General features: G+C 43.7%; 1 protein-coding gene across 1 annotated transcript in view; it reads right to left on the bottom strand.

Moving 5' to 3' along the window:
• The window catches only part of Commd1 (copper metabolism domain containing 1), a 105442-nt gene that overhangs the window by 65298 nt on the left and 17717 nt on the right, over positions 1 to 22427 (bottom strand). The window lies entirely within an intron of this gene.

Here is a 22427-nt window from a genome sequence, read left to right as displayed (position 1 = left end):
AGTGTTGACACAATCTAGAGTCATCTGGGAAGAGGAAACCTCAACTGGACTGAGAAAATGCCTCCATTAGATTAGCCTGTGGGCAAGCCTGCGTGATGGTTTCCTTTCCTTTTTCTTTCTTTCCTTTTCCCCCGAGACTGGGTTTCTCTGTGTGTAGCCCTGACCGTCTTGGAACTCACTCTGTAGACCAGGCTGGCCTTAATAAACTCACAGAGATCTGCCTGCCTCTGCCTCCCGAGTGCTGGGATTAAAGGCGTGAGCAATGATGGGTTAGTTTTTAGTTGATGATAGATGTGGGTGGGGTCCATTGTGGGCAATTCAACCCCTGGGTAGGTGGTCCTAGGGAAACAGAGAAAGTCAGGAGGAGAAGCCAGAAAGTGGCATTCCTCAATGGCCTTTGCTTCAATTCCTGCGTCCAGCTTCCTGCTTTGGCTTCCCTCAGTCCACTGATGATGGACTGGAACCTGTAAGCCAAATAAACCTTTTCCTCCCTAAGTTACTTTTGATCATGGTGTTTTACAACAGCAATAGAAGCGCCAAACTAAGACACTAAATATAAGAATATTAAATGTAGAATGAAGTACCTTAAGATTGCACAGTACTCTACTTTCAAAGAGTTTTCACATCTATTACTTCTGTTGAAACTCACATTCCATTTCAAAGACAACATGGAAGACAGAAGCACTGATAAATGTTGATCATAGAAAAGCCACTGACTTCCAATAAAGTTCAACGAATCGGAGTCCCGACTGTTAAGCCACGGTTCTCTGATGTGCTGGCTAGTTTTGTGTGTCAACTTGACATAAGCTAGAATTATCAGAGGAAGGAAACTCAGTTGAGAAAATGCCTCCATGAGGTTCAGTTGTAAGGTATTTTCTTAATTGGTGATCAATAGGGGAGTGTTCAGCCCGTGGAAGGTGGTGCCATCCCTGAGCTGGTAGTCCTGGATTCTATAGGAAGGTGGGCTGAGCAAGCCACAGGAAGCAAGTCAGTACACACACCCCCTCCGTGGCCTCTGCATCAGCTCCTGGCTCCAAGTTCCTGCCCTGTTTGAATTCCTGTCCTGACTTCCTTCAATGATAAAGGGCAACGCTGAAGTGTGAGCCAAAGAAACCCTGTCCTCCCCTACTTGCTTTTTGGTCATGGTGCCTTATTAAAGCAATAGAAAGCATAACTAAGACACTGGTTAGCTGTCATAAGAGACTACACAGAGAGTTAGATACTGACATCACGATGATAATAATAATAATAATAATAATAATAATAAGTCAAATTGGAACTTTCTACCAATAATGATGCAAAAATGGCCCCACCTAAGGATTAGCTACAATGCTAAGTTCATTATCCTTCAAAGACTAATTATCACTATTATTTATTTTTAACTGTTTCAAGTGAGAAATTTGTGCTATTGGAAATTATCCAACTAGCTCTATTTAACAACAAACAGAAAAACTGAGAGAAAAAAAATGAAAAGACAGTACAGAGTCAAAGTAGTGTGCCAAAACTCAAGATATGGTTATACATACGCCATAAGGAAGCACAAAGGCTGGGCACCTGGGCAATCAAGTATGATGCAAAGTTAAACCTGGACACTAGAAAGCTAAATTTGAGAACACACTCAGTTGCAGTAAAGCAGGGAATCCCAAAGCTGTCCTTTCCTTTGTCACTATTCCCCCTTCGCCACAGAGGCTGCTGGTAGGAGCACCACACCAGACAAATCAGAGCACCTCTTTTCTCGGGGTACACGGGAGGTCTAGGTCAGGGGGATAAACGGCGCTGCCCATGGGGATCGCAGTGCCAGCACCATGTGAGACTGGGATTGTGGACAGCCAGTCTCTTGAACTTTTTGGCACAAAGTTGAAAAGAAGAAAAGAGGAGGGGCGGGGCTAAACAGGAAGAAGGAGTAAGGAGAGCTCCCTGAAGCCCAGCGAAAGGGCACTCCCAGTATTGCCCTGTTCTTATAAATTATCTTTCAATTGTGTACGCTACCTCAGCAACCTTCCAACTGCATGCACCTAAAACTTCCATTCCTTTTCTATTGCACTGATAAAACCCCATAACCAAAAAGCGCCTCACAGAAGGGGTTCTAGAGGAGTGAGGGAGCCATATCAGCAGGAGCAGGAGGCTGAGAGACAGCCTCTTATTTACAGGTAGATACTATCCCTCGCAGCCTATCTCCAGAGGTGGCTTCCTCCAGGAAGGCTGCACCTCTTAAACCTCCCCAAATAGACCACCAACTGGGATTCAAATACCTGAGCCTAAGGATGACATTTCTCACCCAAACCACAACTATTCAAATAATTTATACCATAGTCCTATCAGTTGGACCCACAAATTGTCACTAAAACAGGACACCAGCAGGAAGAGCCAAGGGCTGCAAAGGTAGGCAGAACGGCTAGAGACAAGCTGCGTTTCACTATTAATGTGAAAACTGTGTGGCAAACATCAAAACTTTCTGATAGATTATATTTCCTGTTACACTTGAACACATTTATTGCCTATTTACCAGATAACCGATCCAAAATCTCTTGCTGTGACTCCAGAAGGAATATTACTTCAAAGCCGAGCCTGGGTAGCACATGGCTATAATCCCAGCACTCAGGAGGTAGAAGCAGGTGAGCAGCCGAAAGTAAATCTGGCCTGCCTGTACAACAAACTGTTCTAGGACAGCTAGAGCTACACGGCAAGACCCCCGGGGGAGGTGGGATTACTTTGTATATTATACTACAATTAAGTTAACTATTTCTATTAGCATCTTGCTTTGCACACAGACGGCCTGTATCATTTTCCTCATACAAAGAGACATCTATTTTGAGATGTGTGCTGATGCACACCTGCATTAACAGACCCTGGGATTAGGAACTACGTAGTGGATTCCAGGACAGCACATCTTTAAAAAGCAAACAAACAAAAAAACTATTCTAATATAACTGTGCCTATGACATAAAAGTTATTTTGGTGAGATTTCAATCAACATCTTGTTACGCGGAAAGTCCTTCTGTATGTGTTGCTTTTTTTGGTTAATGAATAAAGAAGCTGCTTTGGCCTGTGATAGGGCAGAGTAGAGCTAGGCAGGAAAACTAAACTGAATGCTGGGAGAAAGAAGGTGGAGTCAGTGAGAAGTCATGTAGTCCTGCTGGAGACAGACGCTGGACACTGGATGGAACTTTACCCAGTAAGCCACAGCCACATGGCGATACCAGATTAATGGAGATGGGTTAGTTTAGGATATAAGAGCTAGCTAAAAATATGTTTAAGCTATTGGCCAAAAGTATTGCAAATCATAAAAGTTTCTGTGCAGTTATTTTGAGTCAGGGCAGTCGGGAAACGAACTAGTAGCCTCTGCCAACAATCTTGAACTAGGGTCAATTCATCTAATTTTAACACAATTGGAAAATAAATAAGGAACTGACTTTGGACTGAATTTAAAGTCATGAATTCTCATGTAATATCAGTTTTCATTTAATTCAAGAAAAGCCTTGATAAGCTTTGTTTCAGCTTTCTTCTCATTTTTAGACAACTGAAAATATAAAAAGCATTTTCAGTTTATGGACTATATAAGCACAGGAAATATGGCCAACTCCTGCTGACCCCTGTCACATGATTACGACACCCCATGTGACAGAGAAAACCTGTTTGCAATCACTGGAGACTAGAAATTGACTCCGTTTACATGAGAAAGTACTTTTTAACAGCTTTAATAAACACTGAATTTTTCAGGGATGCAACAAAAATAACTTGTACTTTGGTTAGGTTTCCACTTTATAAACAGGATGCTGACCATTTGGGAAAATCATTGCTGAGTTTAAAATCTGTGAGCTGCCAAGACAGCACAGCCGTGTTAACTGCATTTGCTGCTATGTGTTCACAGTGATTCCACATATAGGGTAAATATATACATACAATAATGCTTAAATACTTAGATCATAAAACATCTCAAATTACTTTGTTTTCATTTACATTTATGCCACGTTGATATGTCTTAAAAATATGAACTATATATGTTTTGTGTGTGTGTGTACATGTGTGTGGGAGTGATGATGCATGTTTGTGTAAGTACATGTGGAGACCAGAAGCCAACCAATGTCAGGTACTTTCCTTAATCGGTTTCCACCCTATTTTTTGAGGCGAGGTCTCTCACTAACTTCGAGCTCATGGACTAGGCTAGGCTGAGCGGCTACCGGACTCCAGCAACCTGTGTGCCACCACTACCACCGTTTAGACACTGGAGTCACTGCTGCATTCTGCTGTGCCTGGCTGCTTACATGGGTGCTGAGAAACCAAACTCAGCTCTTCATGTTTCAATAGCAGATACTTTGTCAACCGAGCCATCTTCTGGCCTCATAGACTTACATAGCAACTTAAAGGACATGAGAGAAGTCTTAGAAAAATGTTTACTATAAAAAGTAAACACGGCTGGAGAGGTGGCTCAGAGGTTAAGAGTGCTGGCTGCTCTTCCAGAGGACCCAGAGTTCAATTCCTAGCACCCACATGGCAGTTCACATCTGTCTGTGACCCCGGGTCTCAGAGGATCTGACACCTTCCCCTAGCCTCTATGGGCACCAGGCATGCAAATGGTGCACAGACATTCAGATAAAACACTCATACAGAAAAGAAGTAATAATAATAATAATAATAATATTTTTAAATGAATAAACAATGAGCTACAACAGGTATGAGAACTACTGAGCATCAGGCCCAAGCTCAACAAACCAGGTCCTGGCCTATCTTTCAGTTCTTATTGACAGCTTCCTGCCACCCACAGTGAAGTCAGACAGCACCGACCTGTCTACACCCCCACAACTGCATTCTCAAAGGCCGTTTCTCTGTGTGTGCATCTGCGCTACTGTGGCCGCCTAACACGTCCCCCTGTCGCCACCTCACCTCATCAGCTACTTTCTGTTCATCCAGGACTCTGTTCAAACACGTCTTCCCCAGTAGGGTAACTGCCCCCTTCAGTTCCCCAAATGCCCTACGATCCCTATCACTGTCCTGACCTCGGTGGAATGAAATGACCCATTTCCAAGTCTCTCTACCCACCAATTCTAACCTTTGAGACTGTCTATACACATACGGCTTCTAACACAGGTCTCTGATAGAGGAGTCAAATTCTAGCAGGCACCTAGGTACCAGAGTAAGAAAGCCTCTCAAACTGTAAATCTCACAGCTTTTATTAAACTTAAGATGAAACACAAACTCATACAAATGCACAGCTGTGACTCTTAGAAGTATGTACATAGAAAAGAAAACATCTGGGATTTAAGACTACGCAGAGTGTCCCTTGACAGGACAACAAAAGGCATAATTCAAAAAGAAAAACTGATAATATTTGCACTTATCAAAATTGGCTTTTCCTCTGAGGAAGGGAGGAAGGAGCGAGCTTGCTTCCTCAGAACATATACAGTACATAAACAAAAACTGGAAGAAAGGATGAATGAACTGTGAAGACACAACAAAGGACTAGTATCTAATATGTAAAAGGTTTTCAAACTCAACATTAAAACATAACCAGGGCAGTGTAGACCTTTAATCCCAGCACTTGGAAGGCAGAGGCAGGTGAATCTTTGAGTTCAAAGCCAGCCTGGTCTACAGAGTGAGTTCCAGGACAGCCAGGGCTACACAGAGAAACCTTGTCTTAAAGAAAAAAACAACAACCCACAATCAGGGCAGACAAGATGGTTCAGTGGGTAAAGACACTTGTGGCACAAGCCTGTTGACCTGAGTTTGATGCCCAGAACTCACACCAAAGTAGGAGAGAACAAACTCCACAAAGTTGTCTTCTGACCTCTACAGGCTTGCTGTGGTATGCACATATATAATGCACACATGGTATATTTCTTTTAATTTTTAACTGTATTCCATGTGTCTGGGTGTTTGGCCTGCATGTATATCTGTGCACCACATGCATGCAGAGGCCAGAAGAGGTTATCACAAGCCCTGGAACTAGAGTGAACCTTCATGTGGGGGTGCTAGGGATCCAACTCGAGTTCTCCAGAACATTGCTCTTAACCACTGTGCCATCACTCACATCACAATCAATTTTTAAAAATTACCAAAAAGATACAACCTAATTAGAAAATAGACAAAAGGCATGGCAGAGATTTTACCAGCAAGAACACATAAGCGGCAAATAAGTACATAAAAAATGTTTCTATCATTAGCAATTAGAGAAATGTGCATTAAAACTACTATGGGCTATCACCACTTGCTTATAAAATAGCCAAAATTTCAATACAATGACAAGCCCAAATGCTGGCAAGCCATGGATCATTCAGTCAAGGCTGGTAGGAATGGGAAATGGTACACCCACACAGGAGAACAGTTTAAACAATCCATATAGAAAATAAAAATATAATTACCAAATGATTCAACAATTATACTCTTGTCATATTTAGTTCACATCCACATACAACCTACACATAAATGTTTCTGGTAATTTTTCTTATAATAACCCCAAACTAGAAACAAACTAGAGTTCTCTAACAAATCAATGGCTAATAAACTTTTATGTATGTGTGTCAACTTGACATAAACTAGAGTCTTTTGGTGATGTGGGATTTCCTTTTGTACACTGTGAATATGTTTTGTTGCCATTGGTTAATAAAGAAGCTGTTTCGGCCAGTAGCTTAGCAGAATAGAGCTAGGCGGGAAAACTAAACTGAATGCTGGGGAAAAATAGGCAGAGTCAGAGAGTTGTCATGTAGCCAGCGTAGGAGACAGACACCCCCAACAGAACTTTGCTGGTAGGTCATGACCTCATGGTGATGCACAGATTAGAGATGGGCTAGGATATAAGAGCTAGCTAGAAACATGCTTAAGCTATTGACCAAACAGTATTGCAAATAATTAGTTTCTGTGGGATTATTTTGGGTCTAGGCAGCCAGGAAACAAATCAACAACCTCTGCCAACAATTTGGTGAAAGGGAACGTCTATAGAAGCATGCATGGGCAGCTATCTTTTTTTCCCAACCTCTATAGAGAAAATGCCCTCACCAGACTGTTTTGTGGGCAAGCTTATGGGCAATGTTAAAAGATGACTGATGTGGATGGGCCCACCCCACTGTAGGTGGGACCTTCCCTAGGCCGGTGGTCTGGGGTGTATAAAAAGGCAAGCTGAACAAGCAATGAGGAACAAGCTATAGTAATCAGCACTCCTCTAAGACCTCTTCATTAGTTCCTGCCCTGACTTCCCTGAATGATATACCACAAGCTATAAAATGAAAGGAACCTTTCCTCCCAAGTTGATTTTGGTCATGGTGTCTACCACAGCAATAGTAACCCTAACTAAGACAATATTCATTTATGAAATGTCACAAAAACACTCAACTTCTCACAAAAAGAAAAATTCAAAAGTGGGGTGGGGTCACTGGGGATGTCACTCAGTTGATAGACCGCTCACCCACCATGCACAGAACCCTGGGTTTGAGACCTGGCACCATATTAAGTACTCCCAACACTCAGGAGGCAGTCAGGAGGGTAACAAGTTCAGGTTCCCCTTCATCCACATTAGTGATCTCAAGACCAGCCAGGGATACATAAGACCCTGTCTCAAAAAGAAAGAAACAAAAAAGAGCCAAGAGTCCAGCTCTGTGGCAGAGCACAGCTGAGCACCTGTGAGGCCTGGGTTCAAATCCCTATGAGGGAATAAGAGAGGAGCGGGAGTGAAGACCCTTTAAAGACTTTTTTGACCTCCAGATTTAGGTTCTAATTCTTCACTATGATGCCCAAGGTCAGTAGCTATCAGGGCCTCCTCTTTTCTAGCTCTCTTTCTCATCTCCTCATAATCTCCCACTCACTCCTCTTCCCTCCTATACTGAACCCATTTTATCTCATAAAATCCATCATTCTATCCACATCTAGGAACCTTTGCCTAAGCTACTCCCTCTGCCTAGAAAATCCTAGCTGCTGTTCCTTTATCCCCACTCCTTGCTGGTGTCATTTAATCCAGGGCTTTACACAAGTCTTATTAAAGCCTGGGATAGTGGTACCAAGGCCTATAATCCCAGCACCTGGGTGTTAAGGCAGGAGGATTAGGAGATCAAGGACAGCCTGGACTATGTGAATCTCTGTACTAATAAAACAAGACAAACATAGATCTTATTTTACATAGGATCCATTCTCTGAACCTTCAAACCTGGGATAGGGGTCTCTTTCTAGACTTCACAATAAATCAGGGGTATTTACCATTGATACACATATAGATGTGTGTGAATGCATACATACTGTCAGGCCTACCTGGATCTTGTTCAAACGTACGTGCTTTAAGAGTTTAAGGACTCAGTCAGGCATAGCGGCGCACACCTTAAATTCCATGGGGGGCAGAGGCTGGCAGATCTCTGAGTTTGAAGCCAGCCTGGTCTACAGATGGAGTTCCAGACCAACAGAACTACACACAACAACCCTGTCGAAAAAGACAAAAGAGTGTAAGGATCCTGCTCCAATTTTTATCATTTAATCTCTGTGTACAGCACAATGACTGACTCATAGTAGGTACCTGTGAAAAATGAAAGACAATAAAAGGATCAAAATCAGGAGTGAGAAACAGATAAGTTCCAGGGAATGTTTAGGGCAGTAAAAGTATTCTGAGGAATTTACAGATACATACCTTTATGCCTACCAAAATCCATAGAATGCTCTGGAGTGGTGGCACCAGCCGTTAATCCCACCCAGCAGTCGGGAAGCAGAGGCAGTGGACCTCTCAGAGTGAGACCAGCCAGGTCCACACAGCAAGTTCCAGGCCAGTCAAGGCCACACTGTCTCAAAAACTAAACAAGAAATAAAGAAACAAAGCATAGAATGAGCCCTAAGCTGTAGAATTAGTGATATGTGATATGTTGGTCCATTCACTGTAACAAACAGCACTGTGGTTAGGATTTTAGCACAACAGAAAGCTAATGGGGGAAAAGGGGGGACAGGAGGCGTTTGTGGACTTTTATTTTCTTCTTAATTTTGGTGTGAATACAAAACAGTTCTAACAAAATCTGTTTTCAAAAATGAGGACTGGAGATGATGGCTCAGCAGTTAAGTTAATGGCTGCTCTTTGCAGAGGGCATGGTTTAGTTCCCAGTACCCATATAGCTGCTCACAATTACCCATAACTCCATTTCCAGGGATCTAGCACCCTCTTCTGACTTCCTGGGGCACCAGGCATGCACATGTACACATATATATATATATATATATATATATATATATATATATCACACACACACACACACACACACACACACACATACAAACAGATAAAATGCTCATACACATAAAAATAGAGAAGTAAGTCTTAAAAACTGTAAGTGAATTGGGAACTGGAGTTGTGCCTTGGTAATATGACATAGGCACGGCACACGCACAGACACTGAGTTTAATACACGCACGGCACTGTACAAAAAAATGAAAAAAAAGCAGAAGCGATGCTGTAACAAATTTCTGGCTCACATTTTTGGAAACCCAATAAACACTTCTTGAGTGGCTTACTCACGGAGTCCAGTCTCACAGCTTAATGGTGAGTTCCTCTCAGTCAACTACCAGAACCAAACTGCTGGCCATCTGGAGGGGTGTTTTTGGAAGAGGATCCCCAAATCCCCATGTGAGCACACATCTTATGGAAAGGACCTCCCTGTCTGAGTTCTGCTAAAATTCAAATTCGGGAGGTAAGCAAAGGGCTGTCCATTTTTTTGAATAAAAGACTAAAAGTAAATTTAAGGTAATGATACCGTTTCAGTAAACTGTTTAAGTATCAAGTATACGACCTGTCTTCATAAGGAACCGAATCAGTCTCCAACCATTTCACACTTCTACATGGCCATCCACAGCCTCTAGCTGCTTGAAGAAGATAGTACTTAACATCGGTGCTGAAAACAAACCATAGTCAGCTCCTATTCTGCTCTGGTGACAAACACGGCTTTGCATTCCGCGTCTACTGTACAGAACACCCTCAGAAACCACTGAGTCCCAGAGGAATTTTGACTAGGTTAATTTAAGCAGTTTGGAGTTCATGAGAAAAGTGAGTTGAAAGTTCCAACAGACTGCCTTCCTAACCTAGCACACAGCTTCCCCACCAACATGGGGATCCATGCACTGCACTTACCACGGTGCAGGAACCAATACTGCCATCACCTAAGTTTCTAGCTTGTACACAACTTACTCTTGGTGTACAGTCTGCAGATTTTGACAAACGTATAGCAACATGTATCTTCCATTACAAGACGGTATAAAATAGTTCCACTGCATTGCTCCGTGTCTCCACCTTTCGTACTCACGCCAAAGCTTCTCTAACATTCAGTTTGCTCTGGTCGGTCATCCATACTGTCCAACTGACTCAATAATATCCGCACTGATTTTCTGTCTGATAGATCTGTTCTTTCCATACAGAAGTACCGAATCTCTAACTTTATTCATTAATGAATTGCATTTTTTCAGGCTCTGTTTTGCTGCTCTGTCTTCAGGCACACACCTATGAAGAACTGTTATATTCTCCGAGAGAACTGACCCTATTTATCATTGTTGACACAGGGAGCAAACCAGAGAGGACCATGCAGACACAGTTTATAGTCAACTGAAAGATGGTGTGGGATTTCCCTCTGTATGCTCTGAATATGTTTTATTATCACTGGTGAATAAAGAAGCTGTGTTGGCCAGTGGCTTAGCAGAGTAAAGCCAGGCGGGAAATCAGAACAGAGATAGAGAATAGGTGGAGTGGAAGCGACACCATGGAGCTGCCGAAGGAGACAGGTGTCAGACCCTTACCAGTAAGCCACAGCCTCAGGCCAATACACAAATTAATAGAAATGGGTTAATTTAAGAAGTAAGAGTTAGTTAATAAGAAGCCTGAGCTAATAGGCCAAGCAGTGTTGTGTATATGTACAACAATATAGTTTCTATGTGATTATCCGAATCTGAGAAGTTGGGAAATGAGCAAGCAGTCTCTATTTACAGAAAGCAGAATAGAAGTCTTTATTCCAATCAGCTGGGACTACTAAGTATTCAGGGAACCCAGGTATATCCCCAATGTCCAGAACATGGGGTTTTGAAGGTAGAAACCACATCCTGGTATCTTGCTCAGCAGCTACAGTGTTGGGGAGAGGGTGCTTCATAGAAGCAAGCAGCTTAACAGAACAGAAACTAAGAGAAGTTAGCTAGGACACCTTTGGTTCCTAGAACAGAGCTGGGCAATTTTCCATAGGATTCTCCATCAAGGAGACCAAATTCTAATCAAACCTGAAATAGCCTCAGCAAGAATACAAAATGGAGGAACCTTTCCCTGTCTTAGCCTCTTACATTATGAAATGTATTTCTATATACTTGACAACTTCCATTGCTCTAGTCTTTTTAAAATATTTATTTATTTTATGTGTTAAGGGTGTTTTGGTGGCATATCTGTAAGTGTACCATGTTCGTGCAGTGCCTGCACAGGCCAGAAGAGGGTGCTGGATCCCCTGGATCTGTAATTTGAGTTACAGATGGTTGTGCACTGCCACATGGGTGCTAGGAATAAAAGCCAGGTCCTCTGGAAGAACAGCGGTGCTCTTAAACGCTGAGCCATCTCTCCAGCCCTGCTCTGAAGTCTTCCCCATTTGAAATAGTTTGACACACAAACGAATTATCTGGAAGATAAACACTAATTAAGAAAACTCCTTACAGCTGAATCTTATGGAGATATTTTCTCAGTTAAAATTCCCTTTTTCCAGATAACTCTGGTTTGTGTGTCAAGTTGACATAAAACCACCAGCAAAGTGTTTATCATAGCAATAAAAAACTGACTTGGACAAGCTCCATGCTGGGATGTAACTGGCTGTTTATTACTGAGGAGCCATAAACATAGATGGCATTTGAATCAGTCAGCAGTCCAGACAACAGAAATAACATGGATGAGAGCACTAGCCAGGCAGTGGTGGCGCACGCCTTTAATCCCAGCACTCAGGAGGCAGAGACAAGCAGATCTCTGTGGTTCAAGGCCAGCCTGGTCTACAAGAGCTACTGGACAGCCAGAGACCTCTGCAAATCTAGACACTGTGGTCAGAAAAGAGTTAAGAATGTAGGCAGAGGAGGAGGAAAGATTTACAGTCAATTTGGAGACGGCGACAAGGTGTCTTTAGTTGGTAGGCTTTGCTGAGAAGGTGGTTTTCATGCCCAATAGTGTCAGATTCCCAACCAAAGTTAAATGGAAGAGAAAGACAAAGGGTTAATCTCCAGTGCTGCCTGGAATTTCTATAAACGTAATAGATATAATGGTGAAAGAGAATATTTTCTGTTTAGTGAATGTTTTGCTTTATTTATAATCTAACAAACCTTCAAAATAACACAAACATAATCACAGCTGAGCTGATGGCTTTACCCAGAGAAATGGATGAAGTGATCATGGGGATCCAGAAACATATACCTCGTCTACAGAACTCCCCATTTCCAGTGGAATCACCTAAGACCTGGGCAGTCTGGAATGTAAATTACCTAGCTTACACTGTCTTCCTGGGAAAGGCCCCCAGTCTTTCACTAATGATCCTAAGGGTTTGGAATCAGATTTGCAAAAACTGACAAGAGTAGAAGCCAGGCCATCTGGTCAATGACATCACAATCCCAAATCCCCTACACAAAACTTCTCTCATTGGGTAAAAAGCCCTTGCTGTGCCAGTCAGGCAACCTGAATTTGATGCCTGGATCCATGAAAGCAGGAGAGAATTAACAGCACACAATTGTCCTCTGATTTCAACACGTGTGTGATGGCATGCACACACACACACACACACAGTAACAGGGATTGGAGAGATGGGTTAGCAGTTAGGAATACTGTTGCTTTTGCAGAGGACCTGAGTTCCTTTCCCACAACCCTCTCAGGCAGCTCACAACTGCCTACAACTTAACTCCAAGGGACCAGTACCTCTAGCCTCCTCTGGCATCTGCATTCACATGAATATAACTATACATAAGTACATATAACTAAAAATTATACAGATATTTTAAAAATAAAAATAATAGATTTGTTTAAGCGATTAGATCCTTAGCAAAACCTAACAGTTCAGTGGTGAGAAAAGGTATTAAAAATCTGCAAGTCAGGCACGGTGGTGCACAACTCTAGTCCCAGCACTCAAGTCAGGCATGGTGGTGCACAGCACTCAAGTCAGGCACGGTGGTGCACACCTCTAGTCCCAGCACTCAAGTCAGGCACGGTGGTGCACAGCACTCAAGTTAGGCACGGTGGTGCACACCTCTAGTCCCAGCACTCAAGTCAGGCACGGTGGTGCACACCTCTAGTCCCAGCACTCAAGTCAGGCACGGTGGTGCACACCTCTAGTCCCAGCACTCAAGTCAGGCATGGTGGTGCATACCTCTAGTCCCAGCACTCAAGTCAGGCACGGTGGTGCACACCTCTAGTCCCAGCACTCAAGTCAGGCATGGTGGTGCACACCTCTAGTCCCAGCACTCAAGAGGCAGACACAGTGATCTTTATGAGTTTGAAGAAGGCCCAGTTTATATAGCAAGGATGTCTCAAAAAACAAATAAAACAAATCCATGATGAGGATAGATAGTTCAGCAGTCAAGAGCACATGTTGCTCTTTCAAAGAACCCAGCATCCACACGGTAGCTCACAGTCACCTGTAACTCCAGTTCCAGGGGATCGAACACCCGCCCCTTCTGACTTCCAATGGTACCGGGTGCATAGTACACATACACACATGCAGGAAAAATGTTCATAGATACAAAATAAATCTAAAAAGAATTTTAATAAATAAATCCATCATGATTTACCAGGACAAATACAATGTACCCTATGAAGAGTTTGCTGTGAATATCCTAAAACTACTTGTTGATATTTGCTAGTATCACTGCCCCTTCTCCAAAGCTGAGCATCATAAAGCCTGTATGACCTCATCTGAGCTTCTAGAATAAGGAGAGCCGACAATCTTCTCCCCTCCTATACCATCTACGCAAAAGTTCTCCTGTACAAGGAAAGATCCTTCTTTTTTTCCTCTCTTTTTGAGACAAGGTTTCCCATAGCCCAGGCTGGTCTTGAATTTGTTATTTAGTTGAGGATAAGGTTCAGCTCCTGATCTTCCCGCCTCTCCCTTAAAGGCATGTGTCACCTTCACCTGGCTTTTAAGTGGCAGGATTCTGAGGCACTAAGAAAAGCAGGTGGCAATCCTCACCTCTGGACACTCCCCTCAGTTCTTCCGCAATGAAGTTCTTAAATACCCATAGCTTCCATTTCAAATCCTAAGCTGGGATCTCTTATCCTGCAACAAGACCTCTTCCATTGCTGACTGGGATCTATGCTGAGATAAACACACAACCAGAAGCGGTGCAGGGAAGAGAGACTTCAGTTTACAGCTGTTCCTCAGTAAGTTAGCTGAGGCAGGAGCTGAAGCAGGGCCATGGAGGAACACTGTATACCGGTTTGCTCCCCACGGCCTGCTTAGCCTGCTTCCTTATACAACAGCTCCACCTGCCCAGACTTGGCACTGCCCACACTGGTCTGGTCCTCCCACATCAATCATTAATCAGGAAAATACTACAGACTTGATCACAGGCCACCGTGAGGGAGGCATGTTCTCAACTGAAGTTCCTTCTCCCAGATGATTCTTAGGTTGCATCAAGTTGAACACCAGCCAGGACGCTGACCTAGTATGTCAGCGATCTTTTTGTTTTGTTATTTTGAAAGAGGCTCACTCTGTAACTCAGACTGGCTCAAACTTGAAATCCTCCTGCCTCAGCCTCATAAATGTTGGGTTTATAGAGATGTACCACTATACCCATGAAAGATTTGTTTTCCAATTGTAGTGGGTTTGTTTTGTTTTCATTTTTGGGACAAGGTCTCACGTATCCCAGAGTAGGCTAGAACTCCCTTGAACTCCCGACCCTTCTGTCTCTGCTCCCTCAGTGCTGGGAGCACAGCAGTATAGCACCACACTCCACTCATAATGTATTCTTTTTTTTTTCTTCCGACAGGGTTTTTCTGTTTAACAGCCCTGGCTGTCTGACTATCCTGGAACTTACTCTGTAGACCAGGCTGGCCTTGAACTCATAGAGATCTGCCTGCCTCTGCCTCCCAAGTGCCGGGAGTAAAAGCGTGTGCCACCACCTCCAGGCTCATATCATATTCTTACTGTGCATGAGAGAATAAAACAAACAAACCACAATTAAAGAGAATTTTTATAAATTTCAAAGGAACTAAAAGAATACAAATAAACTAGCTTTAGAATTTTTGACATTTATTAGTTGTTGTCTGTGCGTATGTGGATATCAGTTCCCTCCTGCCACCACGTGGGCTTCAGGGAGCAAACTCAGGTCACCAAGTTTGACAGCAAATATTCTTACCCACTAAGCCATTTTGCCCATCCTGTAATTTAAATTTTTTAAGCTATCGGGGCTGAAGAGGCGGCTCAGAACTTAAGAGCACTGGCTAAGAGAGAGCCAGGTCTGATGCCCAGCACCCACATCATGACTCACGACAGCGTGGAACTCCAGTCTGGGGCAACGCCCATGTCTGACCTACACTACACCAGAGATGCATGTGCTGCGGACACACATACTGCCAAAGCATCCGTGCATATAAAATCAAAATAAATGTTAAAGAATTTTGAGCTATCATTATGTCTTGATAACTGTTCTATTGCTGTGGTGAGACACCATGGCGATGGCAACTCTATTATAAAGGAAAGCATTTAGCTGGGGCTTGCTTACAGTTTCAGAGGTTCAGTCCATTATCATCATGATGAGGAACATGGCTGCATGCAGGCAGGCATGGTGCTGGAGAAGCAGCAGGGACTCTGGGCTTGGAATGCGCTTTCTGAAACCTCCATCTCACCCCAGTGACACGCCTCCCCTGGGGACCAAGCATTCCAATCTAGGAGCCTACGGACCATTCTCATTCACAGCACCACACATTCTGAAACAATGTGATTTACAAACCATGGTAAGCTGTGGTGTTTTAGGCGTTATTCATGCCGTAAGCATACAGTCTGTAAACCTCAATGCAGCCCACGTCCAAGTTCTTCTCACCCTGCCCATGTGCTTGAATATGATCAAACCTATTACTTAACATGACCAAATATAAAATTCTGTGACTATGGTAACAGAAGCAAATATCACACAGACTTCAAAAACACTCTGGATTCTACCTAACATCAAGTCAAATATGAGCCACTTCAACAGTTCTAGCGAACCTCTCTCTTACCACAAACACTATAATGCTAATGAAGATCAATCTCGTGCCCACGTCACTTTAGCTCCCCTCCACCTGGTGTCTACTTGAGATGATAATTACAATTATAACACGTACATAGTTTCAAACTACATAAACATTTTGTGACGGCTATTCTTGGTTGTCAACTTGACTATATCTGGAATAAACCACAACCCAAAAATCGAGGGCACACTTAAGTTCCAGAGCTTGACACAGGAAGACAACTCGCCTTTAATCCAAATCTTGAGTCAGGAAGGCAGGCACACTTAATCTGGACCACACCTGCTGCTGGAAGTTTCTATAAGGACAATGGAAGACAGAGGTCTATTCTTTCTTCACTGGCTTGCCCTCTCCTTGACAACACATTCATTTCCTCACTGGCACTGGAGCCTACTTCTCAGAAGTCCAGTGTGTACAGTCCAGTGTGTACAGACCAGCGTGTACAGACCAGCGTGTACAGTCCAGCGTGCACATGTGCACGTACAGACCAGCATGTACAGACCAGCGTGCACAGACCAGCGCGTACAAACCAGCGCGCACAGTCCAGCAAGCACAGACCAGCGCGTACAGTCCAGCGTGTACAGACCAGCGTGTACAGACCAGTGTGTACAGACCAGTGTGTACAGACCAGCATGTACAGACCAGCGTGTACAGTCCAGCGTGTACAGTCCAGCGTGTACAGTCCAGCGTGTACAGTCTAGCATGTACAGTCCAGCATGTACAGTCCAGCGTGTACAGTCCAGTGTGTACAGTCTAGCATGTACAGACCAGCGTGCACAGACCAGTGTGTACATGTGCACGTACAGACCAGCATGTACAGACCAGCGCGCACAGTCCAGCGCGCACAGACCAGCGCGCACAGACCAGCGTGTACAAACCAGCGCGTACAGTCCAGCGCGTACAGACCAGCGCGTACAGACCAACGCATACAGACCAACGCGTACAGACCAACGCGTACAGACCAATGTGTACAGTCCAGCGTGCACATGTGTACATACAGACCAGTGTGTACAGTCCAGCGTGCACAGACCAGCGTGAACAGTCCAGCATGCACAGACCAGCGTGAACAGTCCAGCGTGCACAGACCAGCGCGCACAGTCCAGCACGCACAGACCAGCGCGTACCGTCCAGCGTGTACAGACCAGCGTGTACAGACCAGCGTGTACAGTCCAGCGTGTACAGACCAGCGTGAACAGTCCAGCGTGTACAGACCAGTGTGTACAGTCCAGCGTGTACAGACCAGCGTGTACAGTCCAGCGTGTACAGACCAGCGTGAACAGTCCAGCGTGTACAGACCAGTGTGTACAGTCCAACGTGTACAGACCAGCTGAGATGCCCAGCCTTGTGGGCTGAACAACTATGCATTATTGCACTTGCCATTCACAGGTAGCCACTGTTGGGTTAGCTGGACTGCAGCCTGTAAGTTATCCCAATAAACCCCATAAACACACACACACACACACACACACACGCACGCACACAGATTCATCCCATAAATTCTGTGGCTCTAGAGAACTCCGACTATTACACATTTAAACACATACAAATTCACATCTTAGGCACTTGCAATTAGACCTTATTCTGGATAAATGAATAAATGTACTATCTGTGTCAAAAAATATATTAAATAAATAATTATTGCACAAAGGCAAGTAGTCTCTAGGACGCTAAGAAAAAGTCATCAAATCAAAATTTAAGACCAGTTCACAAGCTCCAATGGCCAGGATCCATAACAAGGTCCACCAAAAGCTGAGGAGAATGTGGAGGCATGAAAATTCTCTTTGCAAAAGCAGTACAACTGCTTTGGAAGACAGTTTGGCAGCTTCTTACAAAAGGCAGCTTCTGACCACCCGTTCAAGCCAATGCTTTCCCTGGCATTCACCCAAATGAGCTGAAACTCCTGTCCACACACAACCTGCACAAGAATGCTTACAGCTTTATCTTGGTTACCAAAACTTCTAAGAGACCAAGATGTCTTAGTGCCAGAGAATGGAATTGGTTTGTTCACTTGTTTGCTTGGTTTTTATTCTTGGGATCAAGCCCAGGCTTTCTACTACTGAGCTAAATCCCCAGCTCTCAGACAATGGAATATAAATGGGCTATCATGGCATTAAAGGCTACAGAGTGACTATTACTAACTGAAAGAAGCCAGTCTGAAAACACTGCACACTGCACGGTTCCAACTATTAGGTCATCCTAGAAAAGGTAAAAACGGGAAGACAATAAAGAGATCTGTGGCTTCAAGGCAGAGGGGGAGGGAGGAAGGGAAGGGGATGCATACACAGAGCACAGCCAATTATGAAGGTCGTGAGACTACCCTGTATAATCCTATGGGAGGAACACCTCACCATACACCTGACAAAATCCACAGAACGTACAGCACCAAGTGTAAACCTCAAAGTGAACATGGACTTTGACCAACAATCTTAGTTTCACTTATTATAATAAATATACAAGTGGCATATTGATAGTGGAAAAGGCCTATACTGCTGCCAAAAATAGTCTAGCCAGGCACAGTGGTGTACCTCTTTAACACCAGCATTCACAGGCAAAGGCTGGCAGATCTCTGTGAGTTCTAGGACGGCCGAGGCTGTATAATGAGACCCTGTCTAAAAAGAAGAAGTCTACTTACTCTTTTTAAGAAGTAACATCAGCCGGGCGGTGGTGGCGCACGCCTTTAATCCCAGCACTCGGGAGGCAGAGGCAGGTGGATCTCTGTGGGTTCGAGGCCAGCCTGGTCTACAGAGCTAGTTCCAGGACAGGAACCAAAAAGCTACGGAGAAACTCTGTCTCGAAAAATCAAAAAAAAAAAAAAAAAAAAAAAAAGAAGAAGTAACATCAATGTGCTCCTGTGATCTTACTTATCAGGAGAGAGAAAGACAGTCCATCAGTTTGCATACCAAGAAACACTGGCCACAACAAATTTTAGTCTTATCTTTGAAGTGAGCAAGGCACAGTTGTCTCTCTAGATCTGACCTCTGTAGCAGAGCCAAAATAAATAGGACAAACCAGTACCAAAGCGTAAGCATGTCCAGTCTGTACTGTTTGCTTATTCTTTTTACAAAGAACAATGTCGATTCAGAACGGCACTTCAGCCTTCAGCATGAGAGCATCCAACACATTCTGATTATCTGACTCTGAAAAATGTCAAACTTGTTCGCTGAAGACTGTTCACAGCTGTGAGGAGAGCACTCAGACCAGCCTGTGCTACACAGAAAGCTCCAGGCTGGCTAAGCCACACCAATAGACCCAACCTCAAAAAATGGGCCAATCAGTTTATAATTGAAAAACTAGGGCTGGAGAGATGGCTCAGTGGTTAAGAGCATTGCCTGCTCTTCCAAAGGTCCTGAGTTCAATTCCCGACAACCACATCGTGGCTCACAACCATCTGTAATGAGGTCTGGTGCCCTCTTCTGGCCTGCAGGCATACACACACAGAATATTGTATACATAATAAATAAATATTTTTAAAAAATTTAAAAAAGAAAGAAACTAAAAGCAATTATTAAGCCTACCTCAATTAGACACAGACCTAAACTGACTAATCAGTCCATGACTTCCACATATTTACCATCTGTTCTAAGTGAATTTGGTAGACAAGAGTATAAACTCACAGCAGGACAGGAAGAAGCACAAAGCCAGCAGACTACAAGAAGGAAACCATGTTGGGGGCCTTCTGTGCCGCACCTGCAGCTCTGTGCTGCCCACTGCAGCCAGTGTCCATTATCTTACACCAGGACCTCGGTAAATGGCAGGGCTGGTAAATTCATATTAACCAACCTTGATACCTGTGGGCCACTTCTATTCTTTTTAATTTTACTGTTACTATCAGTGTGAGGGTAGGGCACACACATCACGGTGGACATATGGAGGTCAGAAGACAACTCTTGGGACTTGGTTCTCTCCTTCTACCTCAGTGAGAAGGCTCTCTTGTCCCTGTTCTGCTGGATACTCCAGGGCAGCTGGTGCAGGCTCCACCTCCCATCTTGCTGCAGGCAGGAGCCCTGGTATGACGTATGCACACCACCACGTTTTCTGACTTTCTTCCATGGGTTCTGGGCTGGAACTCAGGATATCAAGCTTGCACAGCAAGTACTTTTACCTGCTGAGCTACCTCAGTAGTTCCAGTTTTGATATTTTTAAGTCATTACAGGGAACCAGAGAGATGGCTCAGTGGTTAAGAGTGCTTACTGCTCTTGTAGAAGACCAGAGTTCAGTTCCCAGTATCATATCAGACAGTTCACAACTTCTGTTATCCCAGCTCCAAGAACTCTGACACTTTGAGGCTCCTATGAGCACCTGCACATACATGGCACATATAGACTCTCTTACACACTTACACACACCAGATATAAGTAAATCAATCTTTTTAAGTCACTATGTGTGATAGTGGACTCTTAATCCCAGCACTCGGGAGGCAGAGGCAGGAGGATCTCTGTGAGTTTGAAGCCACACTGGTCTACAGAGTGAGTTCCAGAGACCTCTCAAAACAATCAGACAGGGCTGGAGAGATGGCTCAGAGGTTAAGAGCACTGGCTGCTCTTCCAGAGGTCCTGAGTTCAATTCCCAGCAACCATATGGTGGCTAACAACCATCTATGATGAAATCTGGTACCCTCTTCTGGTGTGCAGGCATATATGCAGGTAGAATGTTGTATACATAATAAATAAATCTTAAAAAAAAAAAACAATCAGACAAAAATCTGCCACCAACAACAAAAGCCATTACAGTATAAGATTGTGATTTTCAAAATACTTCTGACTTTAAAAATCAGAGGGGGCATGAAAATGAGCTTCCCGAGACCAAGGAGGCTGAGGCAGACACCCGACGCTGGAATCTGTCACAGCTGGAGAATTACTGTAAAAGGCATTCTCGTAGCAAAAGGTAAGCTATGTATGTAATGGTGCTCAAAAGGAGCCAGACTGGGTACCACTGCATCCTCTGCCACTTGTCACCATTTCTCCTAAGACAAAAATTTTTATAGTTGGCTAAGAAAGTTGGGAATTAAATCTAAGCGTATTTAATGATGAAGTAAGTAGGCCAGCCTGTCTCCTAGCAGTAAGTAAACCCATCTGAAATACCATGGATCTATGTTCAAAACAGTCATGGCTCACATTACTCAAAAAAGTCTCTCTCTTTGTTTTGTTTTTTTGTCCAGACAGACCTTCTCTGTATAACAGCTCTGGCTGTCCTGGAACTTGCTCTATAGACCAGGCTGGCCTCGAACTCATAGAGATCCTCAAAAAGTCTCTTATAAATGTGAATTTTTACTACGTGCCCAATTTAAACTTTTCCCTAGCTCCTTCTTCCTCACAAAACAAAACCCAGATGTCACTGGTAGAACGTTCTTGATAGTCAGATGCCATTGGTAGAGTGTCCTGGGAAATCAGATGCCATTGGTAGAGTGTCCTGGGTAATCAGATGCCATTGGAAGAATGTCCTCAGATGCCATTGGTGGAATGTCCTCAGTAATCAGATGCTATGGTAGAATGTCCTCGGTAATCAGATGCCATTGGTGGAATGTCCTCAGTAATGAGATGCCATGGGTAGAATGTCCTCGGTAACCAGATCCCTTTTAGCAACTCCTATCTTACTTGTTTCATTATGACCTTGATGTCCCTGAGCTCGCTACACTATTCCATCTTAAGTATTAATGCTGTTCCCCATGCAGATAGAACCTCCTATTTTGTCAAATTTTGTCGTCAGGAACCAATAAGCCAGCTCAGCAAGTAAAAGCACTTGCTGCCCATGCCTGATGACCTGACCAGAACCTATATAAAGGTAAAGGAGAGAATCTACTCCAGAAAGTTCTCCTCTGACCTCTGTTGCAGGACATTTGATCACACTGTGAATCCCCGAGATTGCATTATTTACTGGAAAAACCTGTGTCTAGCTGTGGTGTGGCTCAGTCCTAGCACACACCTCTAATCAAGCCTTCTGCTTGATTACTATAAAGAGGATTAAATAAAGTCAACCTTATGTCAAGAGGAGGCACAAGCGACCAATTGACAGGAAACAACCATAGAATAAGAGGAAGTCAGGAGGGTAGAGAGACACACACAGAGGAAGGAGAAGGGAGGGATATCTGGTTGGAGGAGCTTTGCTTGAGAAAACATAGGAGAAAGGCCTCTTTCTGGGAGGAAGGCAGGGGAAGAAGCGGTCGGGTGCTTTCCCTGCCTCTCTGAGTTAGCAGGTTTTCACCCCAGAATCTGGCTCCCAAGTCTTTATTGATAAAAACAGAATGATAGAG

This window comes from Microtus oregoni, unplaced genomic scaffold (genome assembly GCF_018167655.1).
Source record: "Microtus oregoni isolate MIOR12 unplaced genomic scaffold, Mior012 000019F_ref0000042, whole genome shotgun sequence".
Classification (NCBI taxonomy): domain Eukaryota; kingdom Metazoa; phylum Chordata; class Mammalia; order Rodentia; family Cricetidae; genus Microtus; species Microtus oregoni.
Note: the sequence above shows the minus strand (reverse complement) of the source record. Positions and strands in the feature narration are given on the sequence as shown.